Here is a 9,208-nt window from a genome sequence, read left to right as displayed (position 1 = left end):
CTCAGGATCGGGTTTAGTCTCCTCTGATGTTCCCTGGAAGTTTTACAGTCTTCTTCTTGCATGATACGGTGCATACAAATAGAAGGACTTATCCCTTTAAGATCGATGATGTTGTATCCTAGTGCGGTTGGATATTTTCTTAAGATATGTAGGAGTTTTTCGGTTTCGAGTTTTCCTAGGTCTGCATTGACTATCACTGGTCGTTCAAGTTCTGAGTCTAGGAATTCATATCTCAGATTTTTGGGAAGTGTTTTCAGGTCGAGGGTTGGTTTCTTAAGGCATTGCGTAGGATCCGATGTTATTGCTAAACATTGGTTCAGTCTGTCTTCTACACGACAGTCAGACAATTCGTCATTTTCTAATTCTGTTTCTTTTATGCATTCATCGATGATATCCATGAAGTAACATGTGTCATCTATTGCAGGTGCTTTCAAAAATTTGGAAAGAATGAACTCAATTTTCTCTTCTCCTACTTCGAAAGTGAGTCGTCCTCGTTTTACGTCTATGATGGCACCGACGGTTGCTAAGAATGGTCTTCCCAATATAATGGGGGTAACTTCATCTTCTCTTATGTCCATAATTATAAAATCGGTTGGGATGTAGAATTGACCTATGCGCACGGGAACGTTTTCAAGAATTCCTACGGGATATCTAACGGAACGATCTGCTAATTGCACAGACATTTTAGTTGGTCTTAATTCTCCCATTTCAAGTCTCTTTCATATGGACAAGGGCATAACGCTGATACCAGCTCCTAAATCGCATAGAGCTTTGTCTATGACAAATTTTCCGATGTGACAGGGTATAGAGAAACTACCAGGATCTTTAAGTTTAGGAGGCATATTTTGGATTATCACGCTGCACTCAGCAGTGAGTGTAACGGTTTCGCTATCTTCAAGTTTCCTTTTATTAGAAAGAATTTCTTTTAAGAACTTAGCATATGAGGGCATCTGTGTAATAGCTTCTGTAAAAGGAATGGTGACGTTTAATTGTTTCAGTAGGTCAACAAATTTTTTAAATTGGCCCGCGTCTTTGGTTTTAATTTGCCTTTGAGGATAAGGGATAGGTGGTTTGTAAGGCGGCGGAGGTACATAAGTTTCTTTCTTTTCTATGGTTTCCTTGTTACACTCTTCCTTTTCCTTAGGTCTACCTTCTTCCTCAGTTGACTTTTTAGAGTTTTGGTTCTCAATCCTTGGGTCAGATGGTCCTTCTACCTCTGTTCCACTTCTTAATATAATTGCATGAGCGTGGCTTTTCGGGTTAGGTTGGGGCTGTCCAGGAAATGTACCAGTTGGGGCAGCAGTAGGCGCTTGTTGTTGAGCTACTTGTGAGATTTGTGTTTCCAGCATTTTGTTATGGGTAGCCAGGGCATCTACTTTACTTGCTAGTTGTTTAATCTGTTCGTTAGTGTGTACATTCTGGTTTAAGAACTCTTTATTGGTTTGCTGTTGAGAAGCTATGAAGTTCTCCATCATGATTTCCATGTTGGATTTCCTAGGAACGTTATTGTTAGGTGTAGATGGGGTCGGCTTTTGATATCCAGGAGGTATAGCTGGGGCTTGACTGGGAGCTTGACCTGGTGCGTATAAAGCATTATTACTCTTATATGAAAAATTAGGATGGTTCTTCCAGTTCGAGTTATAGGTATGCGAGTAGGGATTTCCTTGAGCATAGTTCACTTGCTCTGCTTGGATTCCTGTTAGGAGTTGACAATCTATAGGAGTGTGACCTTGAATTCCACAGACTTCGCAATTTTGAGTTACGGAAACCACGGTGGCTGGAGGTGATACATTTAAACTTTCAATTTTCTAGGCAAGAGCATCCACTTTTGCATTAACATGATCAAGGCTACTTATCTCGTACATGCCTCCTTTTGTTTGAGGTTTTTCTACCATTGTTCGGTCGCTTCCCCACTGATAATGATTTTGGGCCATGCTCTCGATAAGTTGATAAGCGTCAGTGTAGGGTTTATCCATAAGCGCACCACCTGCGGCGGCGTCTATTGTTAACCTTGTGTTGTATAAGAGACCATTATAGAAGGTATGAATTACTAACCAGTCCTCTAAACCATGGTGTGGACAAAGTCTCATCATGTCTTTGTATCTTTCCCAAGCTTCGAAAAGAGACTCGTTATCTTTCTGTTTAAATCCATTTATCTGGGCTCTTAACATAGCTGTTTTGCTTGGAGGAAAATATCGGGCAAGAAAGACTTTCTTCAACTGATTCCATGTGGTGACTGAGTTGGAAGGAAGAGACTGAAGCCATCTTCTAGCTTTATCTCTTAACGAGAAAGGAAAAAGACGAAGTCGAATTGCCTCTGAAGTGACACCATTAGCTTTAACAGTATCAGCGTATTGGACGAATACGGACAAATGAAGGTTTGGATCCTCGGTAGGATTTCCAGAAAATTGGTTCTGTTGCACTGCCTGCAACAGCGAAGGTTTAAGTTCGAAGTTGTTTGCTTCGATTGTGGGTGGAGCAATACTCGAATGCGGCTCATCTTATGATGGAGCGGCGTAATCTCGAAGAGCACGAGCTGGTTCTGCCATCTCGGGCATCGGCGAAGGAAGAAGATTTTTGAGATCAGGAATTTCGATTGGAGGAAGATTGTTTGCAGCACGATACTCCCGAATTCGTCGTAAGACTCGGAGATATCGTTCGACGTCGTTGATTCGTAAGTAGTACGGTTCGCCTTGTGAGCGAGTGTGTGGCATACAAATCAACGAAAGACAAGGGAAAAATAAAAATTGCCTTAGTCTCTACAGCGTAACAGAAGGGTTACGATATCGACTAAATAAAAGTCCCCGGCAACGGCGCCAAAAACTTGGCCGCGACTTTATGAGTCTATTGGGGTATTAACTGCAAGTGCACAGTCTAATCGCGTAGTTTTAAAAGATATCGATCCCACAGGGACTTAATGAATCGATATACCGTTTTTCTAAGGTTACTTCGTAAAGCTAAGGCGGATGATACTTTGTTGATTAGGGGGGAAAGTAAAACTAAAATTGGATCTAGATTAAATATCAAATAACACGGATATTGGTATGTAGTTCGTCGTAATTAGGGAATCAAATCTTCATTGGTTTCTTAGTTTTAAAATAAGTCTTTTCCGTAGACACTATTGATTAAAAGTCCTTTCTCAAACTCTCGCTCTGTTGAATCAGACTATGACTCTATATTAACGTATGCTCTCACTATTTAGTTGAATCTAAAATCACTTTTTGAAAACAATAGAATCTATAGAAACTCTTTTTAAGAAAATACTAACCATTTAAACGCCCTCGTCTCAAACTCTCGCTCTGTTGACTTAGATTATATGATTTAACTTAAATGCTTAACTCTCGTCCTCACATTTAACCTTTAAAAATACTTTTTGAAAATGATTAGAATTTAATTAACTCTAAAAATTGCTTTCGCCCTGATTTAAAGTTAATGTCCAATTTACACTGTCCAGTTAAAAGCTCAAACCGTCGTTCTATTGATTTTAACTTCTTTATGTTTTTTTTTACTCTCGTACAAAAACTTTGGTATTAACTCTGTAAATTGAGACCATAAAAAGAGTGACTATATTTTTAAATAAATTTAAACCAACTTAGTTTTGATTCCTTTATTCCACTTACTTTACATACCGATATCTAAGTTTATTTAGTCGGACATGCTAAACAAGCCTAAACACTAATTATGCTTAAATACAACCATATTAGACAAACAGTATAGATAAACAGCAGTACAGAGCATATATAAATTAAAAAAATAAATTAATGAACCTGTAAAATTAATAGAAATCTTGGTTGTTTCCTAACTTCGATGCTTGAACACTCCACCACAAACCGGTTGGATTTGTTCTTCACAATCTTCGATCAGATAGAAAAATAAAAACGAAGGAATAAAATACTATGACCTAACGTAAGGTTAGATCCAGTAAAAACTACACAATAGTTTCCGGTGTAGAAACTAGTGTGAAAGAAAATAAATTCAGTGCTTTGGAAATTAACTAGAAAAGAAAAGGAAATAAAAATTGCTAAGAAAGTAGAATGCTGTAATATATATTGCTGTAAAAGTTTGCACGACCGAAAGAAAGGAGAGGAGCGGAGCGGAGAGGGCATCACTTAAGATCTATTTATATTCATCCATCCTGTTACCGTTTCCCAAAAGTTCCTTCAGTAGGTTTCCTCGTGTGTCAACGAGTCAAGCGAAGAAAAAGGGCGTACGTGCTTCTGTTACGTGTCAAAGCCAGAAAAAATAGGAGTGGGGGTGTGACGTCCGTCACACCCTGTGTTACGCTCGTAACACTGAGCAGAGGGGTGTGACGCTCGTCACACCTTGTGTGGCGATCGTCACAGCATCACAGCGCTTCTCCTTTGTAGTTGTGGGCTGGGCTTTAGTGGAATGCTTCTTTTTGCACCCCCTTTTCTTTCTTTTTCACGTATGCTTCGAATAATGTTACCTGAAATAAATAGAAGGAAAATACCAAGTAATATCGAATAATATAAAATAAATCAGATCAAATAATAATATAATTTAATTAAATCAAGTCCAAAAATGTGATATAGTTTCATGTTATCCAATACCTGACTTTTGTAGGGGATAGAAGAAGTACAACGAAGGCTAGAATACTTGACTCTTCTGGGAAAACTTGAGAGGAAACAAAACAGTTCAGAGACGATTCCTAGCAACGGCTGGAATACCTGACTTTGGTTGGGGAGATATCGCGGTAATGAAAGAGGACTTTATCGGGGAAAATCCCTAACATCGGTTTGGAAGTTCTGAAATCTGATGAATCAATATTTAGTACGAATTAAGGAGTGAATTTTCAACAGATACTTATGATATGTTATATATGCAAGATGTTGATGCATGTTCGAGCTTCTGCAGGGGATTATGCAAATGCAAGGTTTGCAAGTTATGCAAAGTTTGATTGGGCTTTGCGGGGGAATATATATTAGGAATGCCAACAATGGTTGGGCTGAATTTTTTTTTGGAAATAGTTAACCGACTTCCCAACATCGGAAAACTGGAATTTTTGATGTCCAAGCAGGCATTAGGTGCGATAGCTAAGGACTTTTACCGAGGAATTTCTTGATTAGGCCAAGTCCAAGGGACTGCGTGGCGCTTTTAAGTGTACCGGGTGTATTAGACTATGGTTGCCTTTAGTTACTTTTGAAAGATAAGTAATTCTATGTTTTCCCTAAAACGTTTTTTTTAGTAAAAGTTATTTACCAAAAAATTTCCAATGTGATGTCAATTTAAGAAAGGTCACATTTCTCACACAAAGCAGGAAAAGTAAAAATATCGTGCACAATATGAGGGAATTGATTTTATTGCTAAATTGGTGATTTGTACAAAGGAAGCAATTCCTAAAAGAGGTGATTGTGAAAAGAAATTGAAAAACTATAATGGCAATGAAATATCTCGGATTTCCACCAAATTCTAGTTATCCTATAATCCTTATGTCCTCGACGGTCCTTTGATCTTTCTTTGGAAGGAGAGTTATTGGATTGACTCACTAAGGAGTGAAGAAATATTCTTTGCAGGATGCAGCCTCTCACTTTTGTAAATCCCTAATTTTTTCCTAGACCGCCCTTTTGGGTTTTCAGTCTACCGGGGTACCCATTTTTGCATAAGTCGATCTTTCAGGTTTTCAACTTATCGAGCTCTTTCCTTTTTTTTAAGCGTAGTATTTTTTGACTGCATCCGAGTTCACGGGGGATGAAAGATCTTCACCATCCATAGTTGAAAGAATTAAGGATCCTCTAGAGAAGACCTTTCTTATAACATATGGGCCTTCGTAGTTCGGGGTCCATTTGCCCCTTAGGTCAGTGTGAATTGGTAGAATCTTCTTCAACACGAGGTCTCTGGCCTTGAGGCTGCGAGTGAAGACCTTCTTGTCGTGGGCCATTTTGATGTACTTTTGGTAAAGCTGGCCGTGGAAGATGGATGCCAAGCGCTTCTCGTCAATGAGGTTCAGTTGGTAAAATCGGGCTTGCACCCACTCAGCTTCGTCAAGCTTGACATCGGTCAAAATCCTTAAGGAAGGAATCTATACTTCGACGTGCAGGATTGCATCCATACCATATAATAACGAGAAGGGAGTTGCCCCAACGGAGGTATGTACTGAGGCAGGATAGCAATGTAATGCGAACAGGAGCATCTCGTGCCAATCATTGTAGGTTTCCACCATTTTCTGCATGATAGTGCCATTCATCTTGGGCCTATAAGGCGATGAGTTATGGTGTTCGATGTTGAAGCTTTGGCAAAGCTCTTTCATCATTTTGTTATTGAGGTTAGATCCATTATCATTAATTATCTTGTTGGGGACCCCATAACAACAAATGATTTATGTTCTGATGAATCGAGCCATTATTTGTCTTGTGACGTTGACGTCGGAGACTGCTTCCACCCATTTGGTGAAATAGCCTATAGCTAACAAGATGAGGCGATGTCCGTTCAAGGAAATTGGTTCAGTACATCTAATAACATCAATGCCCCACATGGAAAAAGGTCAAGGTGAGGTTAAGACATTGAGTGACATTGGTGGCACATGGATCTTGTCGGCGTAGATTTGGCATTTATGGCACGTTTGGACACGGCGGTAACAGTCAACCTCCTTGGTCATCCAATAATAACTGACCCTTAAGATTTTCTTTACCATGGTGTGTCCACTGGTGTATGTCCCAAAGGATCCCTCATGGATTTCCATTATAATTTGATTTGCTTATTGCTTGTTCACACATCTAAGAAAAATATAATCATAATTTCTCTTGTAAAATACCCCTCCACTTAAGAACTTGGATGATAGCTTCTGAATATACTTATTATCGGTGATGGATACGTTCACAAGGTACTCTTGTCTTTCTAAGAATCTCATGATGTCATAGAACAAGGATGGTTGTCCGCTTTGTCTTCTGCTGTCAAACACTGGATAGGCTCGTACAAGTAGTCGAGGTGGAAAGTTGGTGCTTCCTTTTTCCATTTGACCTTAAACATGGATGACAAAGTTTCCAAAGTATCACCTAACTGGTTTTCCTCTCTAAGAATGAGGTTGAATATAGTCTCGTAAAAGTATGGGTTCAACTTAAGAACATTCTCCTTGTAAGGGATGAGCTTGTGATCTCGAGCTTCCCAATCTCCTTTGACTTGGCTGATGATTGTAGCTGTAAATTCATGACCATCAAGCTATGGATAAGCTTAACGTCAATGAAACCAGAGTCGCCACCACACTTTTATTGTTTCCAAAGGAAAAGGGAAAAGGACGAACAAAACCCAAAGACAAGAAGTTTTCAAATCAAAACTAATAAAATGTCAGTGATTACAAGTAAGGGGGTTGGTTAGACAGAGGGAAGGTGTTAACACCCAAAGTGTCCTAGGTACTCCTAGGGAGCCCTTTTTTATGTTAGCATATGTTTTTGGTATAAATGATGTTTGAGAAAAAAATAGAGTGTAGGGATGAGAAAAGAATTCATTGATTATACTTTTGTGTTTGACAAGACCTTCGGACTTGTGCCTACGTACAAGCATAAAAATGAGGGATAAAAACCTCGCAGTTCGTGGTAAAAATTTCAAAGTTGGTGAATTGCTTTTAATCAAAAGTTTAATAAGAAAGGAACAAAGGGCCAAAAGTATGAATGAAGTTATTAGTTCTTTTTGTCTTTTGAAGTTTAAGTCAATATGATTAAGTTTATTTACAAATTGATTTAAGAAAGAGTTTGAAAATTCATTGGCATAAGGCCAAAGTTTCTAACCATTGAAACAACGTCTAAGTTTGAAATCACAAGCAAAGAAAGTTTTTGAAATAGGGGAGAGATTTTCAAATTTAAGAAGTGGGAGAAGATGAAGAGGATATCCTAAGCACAAATTTAAAAGTTGAGAGTTGAAAAGATCTGACCAATGGGATGCAATCCAACTGACAAGAATGTCATATAGAAACCCATATTCCCTTGGACTTTAAATCAAGAAATAATCAATAAGCAATTAGCAATAACCAAACATCATGAAGATTAAGGCATCAAATAAAGATAGGCACATCCAAGCAAGAAACTCCCATAGCTAGCAATCTTCTTTGTCTTCCCATGTATCAGATGAATTATTCCTTGATCAAATAAGAGCAAAACATCAGACACAAGATCCAAATAACAATTAAGCACAAAGAAAGAGTAGCAGATAAATTCAAACAAATCCCAAGGCTTGCAACAAAAGGAGCCTCAGTTCACAATAGCTCAGTCTCAGAATATTGGCATTGGCCAAGTCCTTTTGCATAGGGAATGTTGCCTAATCCTAAGTCCAAAAGTTCAGATCAAGAATAACAGTACACCATATATTTTTTAGGGTTTTTGTTGTTATCAAGTATTTTGAGGTCGTAAGACCACAAATAAAACCAAAATGCACAAACAATATATACAATCACAAGGTATGGCTCATATGAGCAAAGTGCAAATGACATAAACATAAACAAGTTAAATGAAATTTAAATGGAAAATGAATGATAAATGACAGATATTTAAATTGCATAAAGTAAATGACTTGAAAGTAAAGCAATATTAACGAGAGTTAGTCAAATGTTAGTCAAGTGAAATGATGATTTTTAATTGTTTAAGTCATTCATTGGAGAACACTCCACCCTTCATTCATAAGTATCGATCCTTGAACCAAGACATCTTCCATGAGAAGGGCTCCAACTTAGATAATTCAGAAGTATGCCACCAGCTCCCATGAAAGGAAAAAAGGTCAAGTCTCCAAACAATGCCATGAAGAAGGGGAGACATACAATCCCACTTACTAGAATGATATGCCTTAAGGGTCAAATTTAGCTCTATGTTAAGCAATCGTAATTGAACTTATGTAGAAGTCACACCTATCTGAGGCCGAGCAATAAAAAATTAGGTGTTAATGCATGTTAGAGATTTGATCCAACAAAAGAAAAGATCAAAAAGGAAGGACCTATCTCAGTCATACTTGTATTGGTTCATCTGACACAAGGTCATTGATGAACTAATTAGCCTTAAGACATTAGAGATTTGATTGGTCAATATGAGGGAATGGGAAAGAATAGGGATGAAGATGAAGAGGGAGGGGAAGATAGAAACACAAATTGGTCATCGGAGGAATTTCATCAAACGAAAACCATCCATTCATTTTGGGAGATGAAATGTACATTTCATCAATCCCCTAATCCAATGGTTTTGATCCAACAAAAGTCAAATAAACCTTG

The 9,208-nt window shown here is 38.2% G+C and overlaps 1 non-coding gene across 1 annotated transcript; it reads left to right on the top strand.

Annotated features, from left to right (window-relative positions):
- The first annotated feature begins 2,064 nt into the window (after window positions 1-2,064).
- LOC127124179 (small nucleolar RNA R71) lies at window positions 2,065-2,171 on the top strand. Its single transcript, XR_007803806.1, has one exon. It is a non-coding gene; the product is annotated as a small nucleolar RNA R71 (small nucleolar RNA).
- Window positions 2,172-9,208: the final 7,037 nt, after the last annotated feature.

Source organism: Lathyrus oleraceus, chromosome 2 (genome assembly GCF_024323335.1).
Source record: "Lathyrus oleraceus cultivar Zhongwan6 chromosome 2, CAAS_Psat_ZW6_1.0, whole genome shotgun sequence".
NCBI classification, from domain to species: domain Eukaryota; kingdom Viridiplantae; phylum Streptophyta; class Magnoliopsida; order Fabales; family Fabaceae; genus Lathyrus; species Lathyrus oleraceus.
The sequence above is the reverse complement of the archived record's forward strand: the minus strand, read 5'-3'. Positions and strand labels throughout refer to the sequence as shown.